Below are 22,747 nucleotides of genomic sequence, written 5' to 3' on the forward strand. Positions count from 1 at the left end.
GTCCCTTTTCATGAGCGCATGGAAAAAATACAAACGTACGATCGCCGGGGACAAACCAGAAGCACATCAAGCAGGTTCAAAAGAAAGATATTTAATCATGGAGACCAGTCACAGTTTATGTAGAAATCTGGGATTTCCTTGCTTCCTTTGTAATAAGGCACACAGTCTACTTATTAACAATGTGCAGCTTGAGCCAAGACATCATATGGTCAAATTGTCCTTTACAGATTCAATTAGAAGTCGGCACAGAAGAAAAACAAGCATTTACAATGCAAAGGTCTCGGCATTGCAAAAGTTAGAGCTATTAGTATTGTAAATGAACGCGAGTTTAAGGTCTTGACATTGTAAATGACAAGGTCTTTTATTTATGTTTTAAAAACCAAAACATAAATAAAAGTCATTGTCATTTACAATGCCAATAGCTCAAAGTCGCGTAATGTGTATGCCAAACTACATTGACCGAGTGTGTGTTTACTACAGCCTGTCCGTGACCGGGTGTGTGTTTACCACAGGCTGCTCCTGACCGAGTGTGTGTTTACCACAGCCTGCTCCTGACCGAGTGTGTGTTTACCACAGCCTGCTCCTGACCGAGTGTGTGTTTACCACAGTCTGTCCCTGACCAGGTGTGTGTTTACCACAGCCTGCCCCTGACCGAGTGTGTGTTTACCACAGGCTGCTCCTGACCGAGTGTGTGTTTACCACAGCCTGCTCCTGACCGAGAGTGTGTTTACCACAGGCTGCCCCTGACCGAGTGTGTGTTTACCACAGCCTGCTCCTGACCGAATGTGTGTTTACCACAGGCTGCCCCTGACCGAGTGTGTGTTTACCACAGGCTGCCCCTGACCGAGTGCGTGTTTACCACAGCCTGCCCCTGACCGAGTGTGTGTTTACCACAGGCTGCCCCTGACCGAGTGCGTGTTTACCACAGCCTGCCCCTGACCGAGTGTGTGTTTACCACAGTCTGCCCCTGGCCGAGTATGTATTTACCAGAGCCTGCCCCTGACCGAGTGTGTGTTTACCACAGTCTGCTCCTGACCGAGTGTGTGTTTGACTGAGTGTGTGCTTACCACAGCCTGCTCCTGACCGAGTGTGTGTTTACCACAGGCTGCCCCTGACCGAGTGTGTGTTTACCACAGTCTGCCCCTGTCCGAGTGTGAATTTACCACAGTCTGCTCCTGACTGAGTGTGTGTTTGACCGAGTGTGTGCTTACCACAGCCTGCTCCTGACCGAGTGTGTGTTTACAACAGCCTGCCCCTGATCGAGTGTGTGTTTACCACAGGCTGCTCCTGACCAAGTGTGTGTTTGACCGAGTGTGTGTTTACCACAGCCTGCTCCTGACCGAGTGTGTGTTTACACCAGGCTTCTCCCGACCAAGTGTGTGTTTACCACAGGCTGCCCCTGACCGAGTGTGTCTTTACCACAGGCTGCCCCTGGCTGAGTGTGTGTTTACCACAGCCTGACCCTGACCAGGGGTGTGTTTACCACAGTCTGCTCCTGACCGGGTGTGTGTTTACCACAGGGTGCTCCTGACCAATTGTGTGTTTACCACAGGCTGCCCCTGACCGAGTGTGTGTTTACCGCAGCCTGCCCCTGGCCAAGTGTGTGTTTACCACAGTCTGCCTCTGGCCAAGTGTGTGTTTACCACAGGCTGCCCCTGGCCTAGTGTGTGTTTACCACAGTCTGCCCCTGGCCTAGGGTGTGTTTACCACAGTCTGCCCCTGGCCGAGTGTGAGTTTACCACAGGCTGCCCCTGACCAAGTGTGTGTTTACTGCAGCCTGACCCTGACCAGGGGTGTGTTTACCACAGGCTGCCCCATACCGAGTGTGTTTACCACAGCCTGCTTCTGACCGGGTGTGTGTTTACCACAGCCTGCTCCTGACCGAGTGTGTGTTTACCACAGGCTGCCCCTGACCGAGTGTGTGTTTACCAGAAGCTGCCCCTGACCGAGTTTGTGTTTACCACAGCCTGCTCCTGACCGAGTGTGTGTTTACCACAGTCTGTCCCTGACCAGGTGTGTGTTTACCACAGCCTGCCCCTGACCGAGTGTGTGTTTACTAAAGGCTGCCCCTGACTGAGTGTGTGGTTACCACAGCCTGCTCCTGACCGAGTGTGTGTTTACCACAGTCTGCCCCTGACCGAGTGTGTGTTTGCCACAGACTGCCCCTGACCAATTGTGTGTTTACCACAGTCTGCCCCTGGCCTAGTGTGTGTTTACCACAGTCTGCCCCTGGCCGAGTGTGTGTTTACCACAGTCTGCCCCAGTGCGTGTTTACCATAGTCTGTCCTGGGCCAAGTCTGTGTTTGACAAAGTCTGTCCATGTCTCTACCCCATTGTGTGTGTTTACACAGTATGCCCCTGCCCCAGAGTGTGTTTACCACGGCCTGCCCTGTCATAGTGTGTTTACCACAATTTTTCCCTGCCCCATTCTGTGTTTACCACAGTCAACCCATTCCTCTGCCCCAGTGTCTGTTTACCACAGTCTTGTGGCATCCTTGCATCTATATATATATATATATATATATATATATATATATATATATATATATATATATATATATATATATATATATATATATATATATATATATATATATATATATATATATATATATATATATATATATATATATATATATATATATATACGTATTCTGTTCCTGTAAAGAAGTCTTTGCAAGGCTGTCCCAGTGTGTTTACCTCCAGTGTCTGCTTATCACAGCCTGCCTCTGTCCCAGTGTATTTTCCACAGTCTGTTCTGCCCCAGTGTGTGTTTGCCAGAGTCTGTGTCAGCGTGATTCTGAGGAACAACCCTCAGGGGGAGGCAGGAGGGGGGGGGTCAAAGATTCGTCCACGAGTTCCATACCTCACGAGCGGCGGCAGCTGCTGCTCTGCCCTGTCCCGAGGCCGTGGGAATGCAACAAGCACTGGTGCTGGCAGGGAGACGGAGAGCTCCCCGGTCGGTGCCTAGAAGCCCCACGGCGAGCAGAGAGAGACCAGCGCTGCACCAGAGCAGGCAGCCACCAGGCCCCGAATACTGGGGTGGGAGAGGAGACAGCAGGACACTCCGCGTGTCTCCGTGACCCGCTCTCTCTCACGCTGCCTCCGTCTCCCATTGTATAACATTCTATAATCTGATAAAACAGCACCGAGCGGACTCCCTACTGTCTGATTTTTACTAAGGCTGCCCCAGTCTCCACCCCGCCTCTGTCGGAGCGCTCTCTAGGCACTATAAACTCCTACAACCAGATAAAGAAGATGGATGGGTGCGCGAGGGTGCATGCGCAGCAAACACTCCCGGAAGCGGCGTAGTGCCCTGCACTAACTGGTGTTTACCTCCAGTGTCTGCTTATCACAGCCTGCCTCTGTCCCAGTGTATTTTTCACAGTCTGTTCTGCCCCAGTGTGTGTTTGCCAGAGTCTGTGTCAGCGTGATTGAGGAACAACCCTCATGGGGAGGCAGGGGGGGGGGGGGGTGTCAAAGATTCGTCCACGAGTTCCATACCTCACGAGCGGCGGCAGCTGCTGCTCTGCCCTGTCCCGAGGCCGTGGGAATGCAACAAGCACTGGTGCTGGCAGGGAGACGGAGAGCTCCCCGGTCCGTGCCTAGAAGCCCCACGGCGAGAAGAGAGAGACCAGCGCTGCACCAGAGCAGGCAGCCACCAGGCCCCGAGTACTGGGGTGGGAGAGGAGACAGCAGGACACTCCGCGTGTCTCCGTGACCCGCTCTCTCTCACGCTGCCTCCGTCTCTCATTGTATAACATTCTATAATCTGATAAAACAGCACCGAGCGGACTCGCTACTGTCTGATTTTTACTAAGGCTGCCCCAGTCTCCACCCCGCCTCTGTCGGAGCGCTCTCTAGGCACTATAAACTCCTACAACCAGATAAAGAAGATGGATGGGTGCGCGAGGGTGCATGCGCAGCAAACACTTCCGGAAGCGGCGTAGTGCCCTGCACTAACTGGTGTTGGGGTGCATTTTGCCCTGGGCCGGCTGGTCCCTCCAGCCCGGCAGGTGTGACCTCTCTTCGCCCCTGAATCCTGGGGGGGACGGTCCTCTCATCAGAGGTCAAGGCCGGGCCTTGGGGAGGGTTAGACCGTGTGCCGAGGGAGCTGTCTCTCTTCAGGGCGCCTTGTGGCTGCAGATCACACCAGGAAGTGCAGCGTCTTGAGATACGCTGCCCACGTGTCACTGCCACTCTCACTAAAGGCACTCCGAGGGTGCATCAGTGAGCGGGACCTGCTCGGACTGCCGCAGAGCAGAGGCGAGCTGGAGGAGCAGCTGGGCTCGGACGGGTGAGCGACCCTCCCAGAGGCAGCAGGGCAGGCGCAGCTCGAAGTGGAGACGGGTGCCCCCACTGTGGGTGCAAGAGCGACAACGAGGTGGTGTCTGACGGTTGGCCTGGAGGGCTGCGTTCTCCAACAGGGATCCGTGCAGCCCGGCCAGGGGAGGCCCGACTCGAAAGCACGTGTTAAAGTGCAATCTTTTATTTGCTGCTATGAGTACCTAATGAACAAGTCAGGTCCCGGGCCGGCAGCCAATCAGAGCGCGGCCCGGGGAATGACGTCATGGGGGTGTCCCGGGCCTGCAGCCAATCACTGCGCGGCCCGGGGAAGGACGTCAGGGGGTTGTCCCGGGCCGACCGGCGGTGATTTTCACACGGCAACAGATGAGGGGTGGGCTCCCTCGAAATAAATAAATAACGGGACTAAGTAAATTAAAAGAAGCGCTCCTCAGCGCGGACCTCGGCGAGAGGGAGGGTGTGGGGGGCGGGACTTAGGAAAAAGAGACAGAAACGCCCATGGATCGCATCAAGCCATGGACCTCGGCGAGAGGGAGGGTGTGGAGGGCGGGACTTAAAAAAAGAGACACAAACGCCCCCGATTCGCGTTTTGAGGAGGAAAGAGCAATTGACAAACATCTCTTCCAATGGCTAGCCTCCATTTATGGAGCTAGCCAATTGAAGAGAAGGCGGGACAAAGCCCCACACTGTAAGATCATAAGATCTTCGGCTCCGCCCACTGCTTCGCAGTGCGACTGTAGCCTCAACCTAAAAACAGGGGGAAATTGTGTTGTTATATCTAATAGTAGGGATTCGCCATTTGTAAGTGAAGCTCTGCAATCAGTTTTACCACCTACATAAAGTAGGCACTTACAACTACATGCACAATAAAGTGTTTTAAAGTTGTGCTTACAGGACTTTACATCTTGTGGTAAAACGACAACAAAACACCAAAAAGTGTTAAAATTGCACACGAAGGGACAAAAACTGAGTAAAGACTTGGATAAGAGGCAAAGAGGTAATGATTTGGACAAATGCAAGTAGTACTAAGAGTAATGAAGGTTACCAGTACTTAAACATGTTGTTTCTCCTCAGTCACATAAGGTTTTTTATCCCACAGCTCTTTATTCATTTTTGTACATGTTTGTAGCATACATGCCAAGTCCTATTGCCTTGCCCATATAGAAGTACCATTTGTTACATGTTTTAAGAACCATACATTATCATATTCAACAAAACATTTAATATACTATAACACCAAATACTAGGTCCTAGGTATATGACTATGATCTACCTATGCGTTACAATGCATATGCTTAGCAAGGTTTACATAATTGTAATCGAAGATTATCATGTGTGAGCAAGAAGAAAAAATAAAAGGAAATATTCTTGGGGGTGGGGTGGAATAGGAGGAGGTAGAAAAATAAGGGAGGCAGCTCATCCCAAACCTCTCGTACTACTACAAACTACCAAACAACTCTTTCCATACTCTTCCCTCCTTCATCCAACTAACAGACCCACATGTCTACCACTCTCAATAACAATGTATATGTACTCCTACTTATCCACCTTTGGGCTCTGTAGTAGCGTGTACTCCCCAAAAAAGTGTTTCAACGCTTCGTCTGGGGTAGTAAGAGCTACACACATACAATTACAAAACGGCACAGAAACACATTGGTGCATGACAGACCTCTTTTTGCTTTCAATTAGTAAATTGGGGGAAAAAAAGAGTGCAAATAACCTAGCCCAAACGGAATTTGCGTAGAACTGCTTTGCCCCTACACTGACTGTCTAACACTTAAGGAGGTCGCGGGTGTCCCTAACAAGATACAACTTTTATTTTTTCTGCAGTATTCATGGTGAGGTTGTGGCTGAGGGAACCGGACTGTTATTTCAGCAAGTTATCTAGAAGCATTGCATTCCAGGACCAAGTCATAACTGGTTCGTGCAGAGAATCTGCAGTCATTCTGCCTCCATGATCATCTAGGAACTCAGATCTATGCTGGGCAATAAGTCAATACATGAAATGGTCACTTCAGACATACGCAGTGGAGAGTGAAGTATTCTGGAGCCAAATCACACCAATGGCTATTCGAGCCAAGCTCAAGTAATGTTTTGAGGATAAGGGTTTACTTCCACGCTCTCAAACTAGTTATAGTAAAGGTCCTTCTGCATCTATCAAACGTTTGGTTTTGTTGTTTGGTACAACATTTGGTTATTGGTTGAGCAGTATGGAACCATGATATTTACTTGATTCACTTTTTTTCCAATGTTTTATTGGGTACAATGTGAAAGGCGGTGTGAAATAATTACAATAATGTGGCATCTGCCCATCCTTCTGAATTTTATCCACCAGCTATATGCTTTAAACCCATAGAGAACTCAACAACTTTTGGTTCTCTGCATTTTCCAATTTATGTGAGGAAATCAAGGCTGTGTACAAGACCTGTTGCATTTCTACCTGCACAGAGCCTTCTTCAGGGTAGCTTTATCCACAATGAATGGCTTTCTTACTAAACATGCTGGAACGTCACCAAACCTAATATAATGTATGCAGACAACAAGATTTTGTTAGATAGAAAACCCATGGGGCAACATCTGATCTTAGATGCATTATAAATCTAGAACAATGAGAATTGTTTGGGAGTTAACTTAGGGATAACTGTGGCAGTGAAAGTTAGGATTTTTTAAATTGTAGGTTTAGGATTTTATATACATTTCACTGTGGCCATACGTTGTGGAACTTTATAAAAAATCTAACTGTTGAAAGGATAGTATGTTTCAGAAACTTACTTGTCTCACCTAGTGGCATGACACGTTATGGCAGTCTTCTCATATCAGCGCCCATGTAATAGCCTCTCTGAGTAGGTTAAGCCCATTATTATATCACGGTTTTGATTCTAGCCAGGCTTCAACACTGCCACTATTCAGCAAATCAACATGCAAATGCTGAAAGTAGGCAGGAAGCAGTAGTTCTAGAGTTTGAATTCACTGGGAACCTGTTAGAAAACACAACTTAAAAAAAATGTATTGAGTCTTACTGCCATAACCACCAAACAGGGTTTTATGGTTTTCCCTAAGGGTCATTTTAAATTCATACTATAATTTCCAAACTGAGCCAGAAAGTTGAACATCTATCCGTAACTAGGGAGATCTCAGATATTTGCATTATGTTTGCACCATTGATTACATATTGTTCTTTTTCCACACACGTTAATATCACTTTCTGCTGAGTCAGTAAATTATGGATCAAGCGTGAGAACATATAGGAATTGAGCACAGGGTTTGAGGGGTAGCTGTGGGCGAGAACGAGGTGGAAGTTGTCAGGTGTACCATTATTATCCACTTAGTTATGCTGTAGGGAGCGGTGTATAGTGGTGTGCTAAGTGGGTTCAAGGAGGTCTGCCATAGTCCTTTCGGTTACATTCATGAGTTTTGTGTTGCAATAAGCAATTTGCATGGGTTTACCATTCTGTCTTTGTTACTTGGCAACTGGCAGGGGCTCTGCTTAAGTCCACTTTTCCTATTCACTTCTCAACTGTATTAAGGTTGGTGGAATATCTGTATTCCACATTCAGGCCAGTTGTCTCTTTCAGGATGAGCACTAGATCCACACATTTTGCATTCATACTTCTTGTCAGTTCGGGTTATTTAGCCCAAAATGCAGGTTTTCAGAGTATGTTCTAATTGTAAAATTGCCTATGTTTCTGTTGTTTGAGTGAACTGTTCCCGAAGAGGGACTATTTTAGTCAAATCTAAAACACATATAAACGGTCAGCATTATTCATGAGGCATCTTTGGCATTGGTCAGATGGCATGTGATACATTCTGTGTTGATGACTTTAAGTTGGATATGTGCGATGTACTACACTGCGTTGCACTAGTTTACATCTAGAGTTTCTAAATACTTGTTGAAGGTATGAAACAATCGGTTTCCATTCTTGGTCTGATATGTTCTCATTCAGGTTCATTATCTATGTTCCTTTAGGCCTTGTAAGCTTGACTGTGTAATTGGCAGTAGTGCGGAGTATAGCCTGGCCACAGTATTTCCCGCATTGCCTCGTTCCAATACTATTTCTAATGCAATTGTTTGGTGGAGCATGTGGGGGAGATCAGGGGGTGGAGGGTAACCGTGCTATGAGCCAGGTTTTCTCCATTATACAGATCAGGTCATTGTATATTATGAACTGACCTGTTGGAATGGGATATTTTTGCAGTGAATCAAATGTGTTTAAGTTTGTGCCATCATACAAGTCACCTATTGTTGCAATTCCTGACTTTGCTCAAACTCGCATATTTGCACCCTGCACAGTTTGTGCAAGTTCAGGCATACACCAGAAAGTTAATATTGGGGTTGGGGTGCAGGTCGTCTTTTGTTTTGGTCTTGTGTAGAACACTTCGCTAGCGATGGTTTGCAAAAATTAGCAGTGTGCTAGCATCCTGCTCTCAGGATGCTTTTGAAAAACACTAGTCGATTGTGGCTTGCCGCTTAACATTTCCTGTGTTGGGCCTTAGGGGAGGGTGGTTCAGCAGCCCACTATGAAATCCATTGCAATTGTGCGGCTACGTAACCGTTTCCTGGGGTACCCAGCAGTTGTAGTTCAGTAAGGGTTAATCCAAGTCTCTGAACTTTCAGAACTTCACTGATGCACAGGAGTTAAGAGTTCATCAGATTTCAATCTAACAAATCTTTCTTCTGCTGGCAAACTCTAACCACCAGGTATTTGATGGTTTCATATTCCCATTTCAATGGGCGATGGATGCGGTAGTTAGTGTAGGCGTAATTAATTTAGAGATCTGAGTAGGTACATAAAAATTTCCTCCTGATCATATGCAACACAGACATTTTGCTAAATGTCTCAGGGACTCAATGCATTACCTAAATCCCACTCTAGATCACGGAAGTACCGTGATTCGTTCCAAATCATGAAATGCTGCTGCTAAGGGGTTCTTACTTAAGTGTGAACAGAAGTGAAGATAATGGGCAGCCTTTTCACGTACCTTTTTAATTTGTACTGGGTCTGAGAATATTTTTATGTTTTTAATTCTAGCTGTGGGATTAGCGAATAGGAGTTTGGTCCAATTTAGTATTTTTGGACCGGTGAAGGAAATGGATTTTTCAATCGCTCAGTATATTTTCGCATGTGCAGATGTGTGTATATATTTGCTCATGAAAAAATGCTATTCATACAAGTTTACTAGGAATACAGTCTCCAGGATTACATATGTACACTTTGCAAATCATCTGCAAGTCATAAATCTGCACCAATGCAGGTTCACACTCCTGCTGGTATACTTTTGTAACTTTCTTCAAGAATCAGGTCCCTATTTCATTTTAATGTTAACTATAATGATGCCCGTAATCATTTTACACCAACTGTCTATTAATAATCTTTTTTAAAACATTGACGCATATCAAACACGTTTTACTAAATGATGTCTCAGAGATGTGATATTTAAAGTTATCGCCTATTATTGAATAAGGTGTGCGGATCTTTTGTGTTTTTTGTCTGGCAGTAAAAAATTGAAAGTTGTACAGTTTCTACTATGAACAGCACCTACCGTATGAGAAGAGTGAAGAGATACACAGAAAACATCCAAAAGGTAAAAGAGTACTTGAACTTGAACAGGCCCACGAGGCCCGGATGCTAAACGTGACCTCAAAAGAACGACAAAATGAATCTATGGTGTAAGGAGTACAATTTTGATTTACAGGTTACACTGAACCTGTCCCTTATGTCCTCAATTGGATCACTCCCCCAACAACACACCGTTCCCACTCGGGGTACCCCCAGTCAATATTCATGCTTTTGAAGTTAAAAAAATCCAGCAGTGCGGGAAGCCTACTCCCACACCTTGTTTTTTATACTATACTTGGGTGACCAGGTCCCACCAGGAACACCCATAGCCTTTATATATTTTTTTCTTTAATTGCAGCTCGGGAAGCTCACTACCGACCTGGCGTGCCATTTTTTTACATTTTGTTTGGTGGGTGCCCCGGTCCCTCCCGGAAGAAAGTCCCATGGACCGCCAGCACCCATCCTGGGTGCCAGGGGGCGCCTCTGCTTTGCTCTGCCTCACGAAAGCACTTTTCTTACTGCTCCCACATGGCGGGAGTACACCTATGTTCCCTGCTTGGGAGAGCATGAAAGGGGGGTTCGTGTTCACTGCCTGGCATTTCCCAGGCAGGAAATAACAGTGTCCTGGGGAATGGGGTGCCCGGGACACTGCCTGACTTTGGGAACTAGGGGATGGGGCCCCTGAGGCCATTATGTGGCTCAGGGAGGTGGGCACCACGCCCCTCTTCCAGAATAAATATTACATTGGGCCCAGGGGGGTGGGTTCCCGAGGGCCATTACATGGCTCGGAGATAGAGGCTGCACACCAACCACTCCAAAAAATGTAAAATACTGTGCAAGAAACCAGGGGATCAGTTCCCCGCGGTCATTAAATGGCTCAGGGAGTGGGGTGCACATGTGCCCCTCCCCTCATAGAAATAATGCGGCGGCACCCAGGCCCTGGAAAAATCAGGGCCACATGCATGTATATGTTGATATGTATGTTTCCTTATTTTCAGTAGAGTGGCTTTCCTTTTGATTGTGTGTATGTATTACTCTAATGTTTTGATATGTACTTTATTAACATGAACATTTTAATGTACAGTGTGCAGTGACAAGATTTGTAAAACAAGAAAGAGTGAAATCAACATTAAAAATCTAATCTCTGTATCTAGTAATTAACACATCAGTCTGTTATTCACTATATGTACTTGAGTCATTGTTTATGTAACCTTTAGCCAACGATTTTGTAATAAAAATACATTTATATATTTTCTTAACTATTTGGTACATTAAGTTGATCTCTTTGTCAAAATTCACATTAAGGTCTGTCATTATTGGTTTTGACCTACATGTTGCCTAGTGATTCTGTTCTGCTGTTTGCATTTTACCAAGGAACGTTTATTAGTTACAGGGCATCCCAACTTTTGCATTATATCGACGCCCTGGACCATTCCTGGGGGGGTTCAAATTAATATTTTTACCATGGCATAATTACTACTACTGCGGTACAGCCAAATAAATCTGTTATTTGGCCTGGGGATTGGTGGGGTGTCCACCTTAAGGCCTAGGAGGTCAGGGTACCCATTCCTGCCCCGTGTTTTTAATTTATTGTTTTTTTCAGGACACAAGTCCCTGAGTCCTTAAATGGATGCCAAAAATCTTTGTTGATGTGAGACAACCAATCAGATCTTATATTTTTATCTGCGTGTCCCGTGGTACTACCGTAGCCTGATATATTTTGACCCTTAATTACTCAAAAAACACAGAACTAATTTACACCAAAACACAAAAAAGCAAGCTTTCTGCAAAATATGGTGCAATTGAGCAGTGTTTGTTGTAGCTTTGTCTAAAGTTCCGTCTAAAGTTCCTGGGAAAACTACAAGGGGAAAACACGTTTTAGGACCCCCTGTGTTTCTCGGCCCGTGTAAGCTACATCACCCTATAACTATCCAGGAAAGAGCTGAGGTGGATAAATCTTAGTTCTTGGGAAACTTTGTTTAGATTCCTCAAACGGCACCAAAGTTATTAGCAAACCAAAAATTACATTTCGTATGTAAACATAGTCCCAACTTTAACTACACAGTGGCGAACTACACTGTGTAATATACACAAACTTGAGCAACATATACCTATGGATATAAAGCTTGCTTTCATGGAAGATAATGCTATTTCACAGACCCATACTGTGGTACTCCAAACTGGCAGCCAAAGGGTTTTGGTCTACCGCTCCAGTGTTCCAAATGAACAGGAACATGAAAACTGACTGCATAGTTACATACTGCTTGGGAAAATGAGGAAGAACACTGTATTTGGGTTATATTCACAAATACAGGCAGACAAATAACCACGGAGTATGGTGTACATAAAAGTTCAGCCTATTTTCTTGGAAAGCACTAGGTGTGTGTGCTTGGTGGTAGAGATGGATTTACTGGTTGTTGGTAGTTCCTTCAGCATTGTCAGCTTCATTAAATGAAATTGTATAATTTACAACTGTGTAACTGGTTGTGCAAAGTGTTATGAAGTGGATGAGTCGTAGATGGCGTTTGAATTAAAGTAATTATTGACTTGCTGCTCAGCTCTGAGTAGTCCTGAGGTAGGGTACCTGTTTGGGTGCTGGTGTGCGTTTGGCTACTGGTGCGTGTTACGGTGTTGGCTTTAACTTTTAATTTTGTCTTTTACATTTGTTTAAGAATCATTGTGAGCTATTTTATGTTCATTGGGTCTGTATAAAAAGCATGTTCCTTTTTGGCTGATATCTTTACAAGCACATCTTAATTTTATTCCTTACAGAAATATCCAACTTGATAGGCAAGTTAGTTGTAGAGAAGCATTTTATATTATTTTTGTTTAGGTTTGCTCACACAACGTTATTGACAGCTACTGTGATACCTTTGGTGTGAAATGTAATAACATATCACTTTCTGGTGTGACATAAGTTTCTGTGAAGTCCTCCGATATAGCTCGCTAGATAAATGATCTATAAAATAAATTAAATTTGTCTCTCCCGTTAAAAAACGTTGAATACCCCAGATCTAGGGCTGAAGCCGATTGCTCATTACACCAGATGCAGGCCTTTAAAAGCCATATAATGATTGTAATGTGTGCTTCTGTCAACGAGTGGAATTAGTGCCCCCATTCCGAAGCCCCTAAAATGTCACTTTCCTATTACCAAGTAGTGAAGTAGTTTCAATTGGCCGCCATATACCTTCAGATCAGTCAATGAGTTTGCCTCGCTATGTACTACAGTAAACATCTATTTTATTAAGCAAAAATGGGGCACAGATTCACTGTCAGCTCTATGCACTGGAAAAATTCTGAAGGAAATGGCGGAAGAGGTTGTCCATTCTGTTACAGCCATTATTGTCAACTCTATGAAAGCTTATGTGACATAACTCCGTTATATAATCAACTCTAATTCTCTCCTATCCGGTTAGTTTGTGCACAATTTCTAAACAACCTTACTTGACTAAACCGACCTGCTGCCATCCAGAATAGCTACCCTGTTACAAAGCGTTTGCTGAACATTTACTTTACCTTAAACCTCGTCAGGAAGGTTATGGACCTGGTTAATCCAGAGTCAACATTACTAGCACTACAGATCAATCTTAGAATTACTACTTGGCCTTCATCCTATTACATTGTTTGTAGCTTCTGACACAACGAACCACCTCATCTTGCTTCGCTGGTGGAGGACTCAGAGTTGTGGTGATGGGGTCCTCGACAGTATCTCTTCATTCGACAGACACACCACAACGAGTGGGGCTCGCTTCCTTTAGTTCATCTCTAGTTAAACTGGCATGGGAAGTACCTAGAGGATCAACACTATGTCCCCTCCCATTTAATATGAATACATCTCTTCAACAAGCTTCTTTCAGACTTAAATCGTTGTGTCTATACTCATGCAGATGACACACAAATTCAACAGTGTACTGATGTGGCCAATGCCACCAGAGCACACACGCTGAAGTCCTGCCTTGCGTCTGTGATTCTCTGAATGCAGTCGAACTTTCTGAACCTAAACAGCAACGAGACAGAGGAGACCAGGCATCTTAGGCCTCAGCCATCTTGGGATATATGCCAACGATGAAGTTGGTAGTGAAGAGCCAGGGAATCCTACAAAATAAGTTAAGCTTTGGGAGTCCATATTGGGGCCTCAGTGATATAATACCACTTCCAATTGGAAAATGATACAGTGCTCATAACTAGTTCTTCCTGAATACAACCACTGCTTGGCAGGTGATCCTCCCAAGGCTGAATGAATGTAACGACCTGCATGTCGGAATGCCCAAGGTAATGATATATCAAATGCAGGGCCTACAAATGGCAACAGTCAGATTAATCACCAAAAGTTAATGGCAGGATCATATGTCTCTGATCCTGGCTCAACTTCACCGGTGGCCTGTGGAGAAAAGGTTTCAAATCAAGGTACTCTGTACTGTACACAGTGCCCGTCAGAGTACCTAACTTGCCTTATTTTTTTTTTTTTAACACGTACCTATCATATTGCTTTTGCGGAATTTATATTCCACCACTAAGAGTTTTCTTCGGTCTTTTATACTCCGCAGAGTAGGCATATGGGGTTAAGCTTTTGGGTTCCAATTAAGCAAACTGTGGAAGTCCATTTCTCTCAGGTCCCCGTTGGGTTGCGTCATCGACAGATGGGCGGTGGCTATTCTCATGTTAAACCAGGTTTTGTTACCGCAGGGATCACATATTCTGTTAATGGGTTCTGTTCTACACCTCCATGAGGCCTTTGGGAAAGACGGAAAGGATGGAAAGACGGTCTTTGAAGCATGATCTACATTTGACTAAACACACATAGACAAAAGAGGCTCCAATGCAAAGCACAGCGTCGCCTTTCCAATGTTAGCTTTTTCACTGCATATTTCTTACAAAAAGTATATTAAGGCATAGAAGTAGTGCCTGTAATAATTACAGATGCAAATTGAACTCGTGGTACGAGTTAATGCAAATGTCATATGTAAAATTCTTTTTGTGGGGGGGAGGGGGTGCTACCTAATTTCAAGAGAGTGAAAGTTTCACCAACCCAGGATAATGTGATTAATGTTACCATGGGCATTAGGTGAAAATCAGCCCAAGCAAAAATCTAGGTCACGACAGGCACAAAAAATCATTCTAAATTGTATGCAACATATATCCTCCAAAAGCCTTTGAGGGGGTGTCAAAACACAAATCAAACCAAAAGCACAGCCCTGCCAAGTACCAGGCATCAGGTGTTAGACTAACACATTATAATTTGGCATCCGCATCGCCACATTAAAGCGAATTATCACACATTTTAGCCGTGTTTTCCATCTATGCGCGCTGAGCCTGGTGAACTAAACAAGTAGTGACGGTAGTACAGCAGTGCGGCCTCTGAGAGACTGTACTCAATGTCGGGTCGGGGCAGGGCTGGGGCAGAGCCATGGCTGGCATGCGCCTAGGAGTCCTGCGCAGCCATTTGCCAGGACAGCTCAGATTGGGACAGGACTAAGCATGATGTGCACTGTGCAGTGAGGAGAGCCCTTGGCCCGGGAGGTCAGTCGCAGCCTTTAAAATGCTCAAAGTAGTGATCTTGCAGAGGTCGCTTCTAGCCTTAAGTAGGTTAAGTTCTGCCGGCACTGCCTGCTCCAAGCACCCCGCACCGGACCCTGTCACTGATTATGTACAGTACTGATACTGTCAGTGTCACTGCTGGTGCTGTGCTAAGCTCAGCGTACTACTGAACGTACGTGTGCAGACCGGCGTTTTAAAGTAATTTTAGCAGCCCGACTTGCAGATGCCTGCCAAAGAGAACACTGCTGACCAGGGTTGGTTTGGGATTAGACGCCGGCCCGGGCACACTAAAAAAAGTGGCCCACATTTACATATTGCCTTGCCTCAAAACACTGCTCCGGTGAAGTTTTATAAACACCTGAAAACAAGTGAGGCCACTTCTGCTCAGGCCCACTGCCCCCGCTCAGTATGCACACATTAATTTTCCGGCCCAGCGAGAGAAAGGTATTGACACCTCTGCCCGTTGATAAAAGGGAGGCAATGGATGCCAATCTACCTCCAGAAAGGCCACTTAGGGCCCCACTAGGCGGCTGGCAACATCTGAACAAGCCAGACACCGCCCAAATCGGCCCCCAAGCTGCCAAAAAAGCAGCCCACAGCTGGAACTTCGATACCGGCCCCTCAGCCATTGCCAGAGTGCCCGCCTTACCAATCCGACCCTTCTGCTGACTGCCAGTTTTATTCGAAGATGGTGCTACATCAAATTCTGTGTGCATGTGGAGGGGTACTGCGATGCTGCCATGGCACAGATGCTTTTTGGTGTGTGGTGCCCTTGCTCCTGGGCCCCAGAAACTCCTCACCCCAGACATTTTACATTTGTAGTCCGACTGTGATTTATTAATTAGGTTATTGACCCTGGAATGTGTCAACAACTATCGAGTATGCGTGCCCTCACCTTGCATAATGTACAGTGGGTCTGGGCTGGCGCGGGTGCACACTTACAAGTGCAGGCAGCGCACGTCTGCCAGTAGGGCTGCCACTTTTCCACGAGAAAAACGCTGACCATGGTACAATGCTTATTTTATAACGGAAGTGACACTCTCTTACATCCAGTAATAACTTTTTTGGTTTTTAACTGCGTGTCTTTGCATATCTGCAAAGAGCGCAAATAAAGTACTGCCTCCGAAAGACACGTTTATTGTTTAATATCATGGTTACACAATTGTTTTACATTACAATGAACTAACCTAGTGCCCTACCATTTCAACTCCTTTGTCGCAATTTTTAGGATCATACAGGTAGCTTCATCAAGCATTTTTGCGAGCGCCAACGGTGCGAATCGCAAAAATCGGCCGTTTGCGCCCGCAAAAATGGCATTTGGAATTCATCAATGGTTCATGAACTCGCAATTTGAAAAATCGCAAATAATTGCGATTTCTCAAATTGCGATCGCATTTAAGGAATCTCAATTAGAGATTCCTTAAATGCTATTCATGAACCTTTTAAAAATTGCGAATTCTCTATTTTTTGCCGCTATTTATCGCGAAGTCTGACTTCGTGGTAAATAGCGAAAACTTAGAAAAATGCACTTTAGTGCATTTTTCTAAGTTGTATGTTACACACACACATGTCCTTTGGACATGTGTGTGCGCATCATCAGTCTACATTGACATTTCAGGGGTGCTACAGGGTGTCCTTTGGACACCCCTGGCACCCTTGGAATCGCATCCTTATTTGCGATTAGCAAATTTGCAATTTGCTAATCGCAAATAAGGAAGCTGTAGGAATCGCAATTTTCTTTGCGATTTCTACATGAATCCCGTTTTGCGAGTCTTCAATAGCGATTCCTTAATAATCGCTATTAAGGACTCGCAAAACGGGACATTGATGAATCTGGACGTTAGTTTCTCGTTGCTCAAATGGGTGTAACTTCTGATATTTAACTGTTTCCATGGACTTCATTGCTTGATTTTGCTTACGAGAAAATGTCATTCATAGACGTTGAATGTCACTCATAAGTACACTAAAATTCTGAATATGTCATCCATAAGCAATCTGAAACCTTGGCAGCTATGAACGTTTTTTAGGGGGGGGGGGGGGTCAGAGAAGGTTAGTTGTAAAATCTATTTTAAGAAAACACAAACCATGATCATTCAAATACTACTATGGATAATATTCTAGAATTACCACAATTTCCAAAAACAAAATACACGTTCATACATGTATTTTGAATACAGTGACTAACAACACACACAAGACCTCAAGCAGACCATAAAACTCTGGTCTATTTAGGAAGAGATTGTGTAATCCCAGAGGTCAGAGGTCATGAACGGGGTGTCCTACCTCTGGCATCTCACCACGCTCCGAAGGCCCTGCCTGCATTGGTGAGGTGGAAAGGCAGCACACAGACACTCCAGTACATCAATCGTTGGATACTCCATTTGAGAATACAGGTTTTCCAAAAGGTCCTCGGTAGACAGTTTGGAGAGACTCAGTTGGAATAGTATCCAGAGTGTGGTTTCTGGTGCTGAAAAAGATTCCACTCAATCAAGCTTTACTGAACCGCAGCACTCTTGTAAGGAGTGGCAAGGCTCCCAACGACGGCACCTGCTATCTTGCACAGAACAGTCCGCAAAGGTTCAATATCCACCTAATAAATCCCTTGTTAAGGCAATAAAGTTTCGTCAGCCTGTCACAAAGTACGCACTATGGGGCAATTAGGTTAACTGTTAAACAGAACAGATATAGCTTTTGAGGAAGTACACGGGTAACGTTGGCCTTTGATAGAGGGGAGACGCATGTGAACTTTACACCCACCACAGAACACAGGACACATTTCCCTTTCCACTGTGGCTCTAGGAGTTTTCGATTTACGCGGCACATATATTGGCGATGGTTTTGTCTTTAGGACAAACAGTGGTACATTATAAGCACCTTAAAGAAACAGCGCTGTTGTATGGAACTTTTATATGTACACGTAATAACTAGATATCGAAAAAGGAGCAAAGTTTACCCTTCAACTTGAAAGAAAAAATGTACCTCATGGAAGTGAAACGATACACAAGAAACAAGGACAGACTAATCCTCAAAATGCCAAGAAAAGCAAGACTTCGAAACAAGCCTTCTAGTCCCCTCCCCCAAACACTTTGGAACTCTATTCTTACCGCATTACTAGTGGCATTTTGGTAAGAACCAAAAACTCACCTGTCCAAAAAATATGTCACTGACCAAGGACGTACCAATCTTTCCAGTAACTGCTTCGTTGATTACACTAACCCAACGTCGTATTCCCATGTGTTCGTATAATGTGCAAATATACCTATACTGGACGAAAATGTGGCGTGTGCAAAGCACTCGGGTGCCAACAGCTAGGGCGGTGCACTAAAATGCCACAGAGAGCACGCCTCTCGAATCACCTGTATTTTTGCCACGTATCAATCGCAGTTTGCGTCCCCTTCCCTGCAGCACTGGACACCATGTACTATCAGTTTGTCAGTTTCAGAATGGCAGTATAAGGTACAGTTATAGCGTGCCTGGTGTAAGCATAGAGTAAGCAGTGCCTCAATCAGTATAATCTTCTGATGAGTTCTGTTTATGATTTGACCTTGCCCATCAACAGCACTGGTTGCTCCTGGGATCAGTTACATCACTGGCTTGAATGACAAAGGAGTGAACGTGGATCAGCGAAGCTGGAGCACCGTAGCTGCACCCAGGCACTCACAAAATAGTTTGGAATGCAGGGTACAGGGCCCTGACAGACAACATTCAGCAGTCCTCCTAATGCAGAATCACCTCGGCACTGGAGGTAGGCGACAATGGGAGTGACTGCCACCTTAGGCATCTGAAGGCAGGGCCAAGACCATCCAACCATCTGCCTAGCCCTTTTTTTTAGCCAAGACTTGCCCCTGTTCCGATCCCTCGTCTAACAGTCCTCCTTTTTCCAATTTCACTCCCATCCCAATTCAATGCCACACCTCACCTCGTTCATGGTGACAAACATTTTCAAAGTTAAAAGGACTCTTTCCTCCTTAACCAGTCCCACAGATCACATTCATTATTGCACACCAGTCTTTCTCCACACTTGTCTTTCCCATCCTCAAAATGCATCCTTCCCTAGACCACTGACAAATCTCCAGCCCACCAAGCCTCCCAGCCCACCAAGCCTCTCATAGTCTATTTTCCCAAAGCTCTCATTCCTGTCCATCACCACCTCACGCGGCTCTATTTAAATGCCACACACCCTTCTATTCCAGACCGTCCCACTCCAGTCTCACGCCTCTCCTTCCACACGCCCTCTCACTCCTACTACCCAAAAGTCTTTCAGTGTCTGATTTAACAGGAGCCATATATGAACATTCGATAAACACGCAGAGTGTGTTCCATATTTTTGGATGCATACTTTACAAACATTAGATCACAAACTAAAATGATAGCTGAAGAAAATAAACTTCGGAGAAAAATAAGAACGAGGGCTGCTACATTCCCAAAATATCTAGGCTGAGGGGGCTGTAGAAAGCAGATGATCAGGATCTTTCACAAAAACAACCAAACAAGTTAAAATTAATTTTTTAATGTTCATAATCTTGACGACATTCCAGTTATTTTTCCAGTTCATACGGATTTCGTTTTGTTAATGCACTATTGTCCGTAATTAATGCTGCAGAGCGCAATCCCAACGTGAGGAAGCAAGCCCACTGGTAAGAAACGGGCAGACATTAGAGTGACCGCGGTACTAGTAAGAGGTTGTTTTGTGCTGAGTTTAGTGGCTAAGCAACACATGCTTCAATCTATCCACGGGCAAGCTATGGCAGCGCATGTCCAGCCTTTATCTGAAGGCTTCAAAGTATCGTCCATGGCAATATTATTTGCACTTGTTTTATGCTGGGGGCCTGCCCTTAGGAAAGGTGCAATTATCCGCCCACTTTCTGGACAATGGTCTCCCATAAGCAATGGTTGGTGAGGGTTGCCCACCCCACCCAACTCTGTGATGAGCTTCACTGAGGGACACTCTGCCCTGGGCACTTCAGGGCTTTAAACAGAGCGCCCATGCTTGAGTCTATCAGTGACGCTCCCCCTGGTCATGAGGGGATGCCACACAAAAGATTTTTCCGAAATAAGGGTGTCAAGCCCACCGGGCTGCAAAGCCTTCAGCCCGGCTATTTTTTAGTTCAGACAGCCAGGCGCCTGCACATTTAGTGCATGGACAGCACCTGGCTGCCTGACCAGAACATGAAGAGTGTTAGGACTGACCAACATGTGGTGCCTCAGGACAATAGATGGACAGAACTGCCAACTTTGGAACTGGGTAACCAGGTTCAAGTTACGGCGTAGGCTCAACATCCTGTGATTCCAATTAAGTCACTTGATCTCCCCATGCCTTAAAAACATGAATCTTGCCTTCTGCAACATAATGTGGTGGTCACGTAAGCATTATAAAACTACAAACATAAAATAAAAATAAAAACAGAGCATATGGCAATAGTTTAGACAGGTATAGCAGCTCTGTGTTCTGAGGCCTCACTGCAAGAGGCCTGTTCACCAAAAGAAATGTAGCCACCTACATTCCAAATGGGTTGACTTTGTTTTCTATTTTAATCTCCTAAACGGCACAAGTTGGACTATGAGCAGGACATGTATGCATCTCATTCATTGAAAAGTCCGAACTATGAAAATAAATTACAGGACGCATTATAACAATTCTTCGTTACGAGGCAATTTAAATTTAAAAACATTTTTTTTTCTTTTTTTTAGAAGATACAACCACTCATTCAAAGCTGTACTGAACCTCAGTGAGGTTCGCAGTTGTGCTCGTATTGTACTCACCTAAGTGCCCTGGACTCTTAGCTGTATTTTGTAAGCAGCCTGTAGAACAACCTGTTTAAAAGTGTCTTTTCAGTCCATCTGTAATTTAAACATTAAAAAAAAGTATTATTTCCAAGTTCTTATCCCTCAAACCCAGCGCACTTAGGGCGGCACATATAAAAAAATACAAGGTAATGGATGGAATGCTTGCATTAATCTCAGCCACAGACAATTGCTTGGGGTCACATCCCAATCCTTCGTTTTTTTCCAACCATGCCACCTCAGTTTGGACCCAGCCACATGCAAATCAGTCTTGACCCTACTCCTCAGGGGAACAGTCCAGCTCGCATTGCCAGGCCAGGTCAGGTCCTCCATGAACTAGAACACAAGCATCTGGGACCGGTATGGCCCTAGGTAGTGCTCTTCAGCCAGGTATAGCTTGGTTACTGTAGCACAGTGAGCCAGGAACCCACGTCTGGGAATATTCGGAGCACTTAGGGTGGCAAATGCAAAAAACAATGGATTACTTGAATTAATCTTATCCACTGGCAATCACTCGGGTCGCATCTTAATCCATCCTCTTTTTGCCCACCATGCCACTTCAGTTTGGACCCAGCCATATGCAAAGCTGTCTTGACCCTGCTCCTCATGGGAACAGTCCAGCCTGAACTGCCAGGTCAGATCCTCCCTGAACTGGAACACAATCAACCTAGGATCGGTTTTGCCCTAGTTATGGTTTTTCAGCATTATCTGCAGCAATTTGGTTGTCTTGAAGTATGTTCAGCTATGGGTTCATTTCGAAGTCTGCAGTACAATCATACAATTTAAAGATTTTCTAATCTGATCTGTGTTTTACTGATTGATAATGTATGCCTAAATTGCGAATATTCAAATTCTTGATTTTTTACGGTGGATTTAATGATATTTATGCTGTTTTTATGTATATGTATTTGTATCTTTTGTGATCTGTTTTTAAGTGATCGAATAAAGAGTACGGATTGTTTGATTGATAGGGACATTAGTTGGATAAAGTGGAGTGGTATTTAGTCTCCCTACTTTATCACAATTTTCCTGTACATTAACCAAAATCCGATCTACGGACTTAGCCCAAAATGACTTCCACACAAATCTTTAGCTTAAATCGCTTTTAAAATGTTTCCCCTGTTGCATGTGCCGGCGCTGTCTTCAAAGTGTAGTGAAAATGTCTTACTTCCTATATCTGTCACAATCTCAGTGCATGCCATTTCCTCCATCTGGAGCTAGTGTACTTTTTAGCCTACCAAGGAACACAGTTGCCTAGTTGAAAAAGACCTGTAGTTAGCTACCAAGAACTTACAAAGGGTTTAAAGCCCGCCTATTCCTTACCATCATTAGACTCGTTACTCATTTCCTTGAAACTTTTGCGATGGCTTGCCTTGTCTATCTTACGTGTGTCCTTCCCCTGGAGCACAGCACTTGTGTCTTTCCACTGCTCATTTTTAGGGAACTACTTTTTTCTTTTTGATTATGTACTCCATGATAGTGCTTGCGTTTTCCAGCTCTCTACCGTGTGTGCTCCCCTTACACGCACCCCAGCTCGTGCTTCTCCTCCTATGCTTCTTCTC

At 44.9% G+C, this 22,747-nt stretch overlaps 1 protein-coding gene across 3 annotated transcripts in view; it reads right to left on the bottom strand.

Annotated features, from left to right (window-relative positions):
• The window catches only part of NCK1 (NCK adaptor protein 1), a 722,331-nt gene that overhangs the window by 444,325 nt on the left and 255,259 nt on the right, over positions 1-22,747 (bottom strand). For 2 of the 3 annotated variants that reach the window (XM_078665865.1, XM_078665866.1), the window contains one exon: positions 21,165-21,242. The exons of the other annotated variant lie outside the window; for it this stretch is intronic. The gene's annotated coding sequence lies outside the window, so the exon portion shown is untranslated. The remainder of the gene's footprint in view (positions 1-21,164; positions 21,243-22,747) is intronic. 3 annotated transcript variants of the gene reach the window in all.

Source organism: Lissotriton helveticus, chromosome 11 (assembly GCF_964261635.1).
Source record: "Lissotriton helveticus chromosome 11, aLisHel1.1, whole genome shotgun sequence".
Taxonomy (NCBI): domain Eukaryota; kingdom Metazoa; phylum Chordata; class Amphibia; order Caudata; family Salamandridae; genus Lissotriton; species Lissotriton helveticus.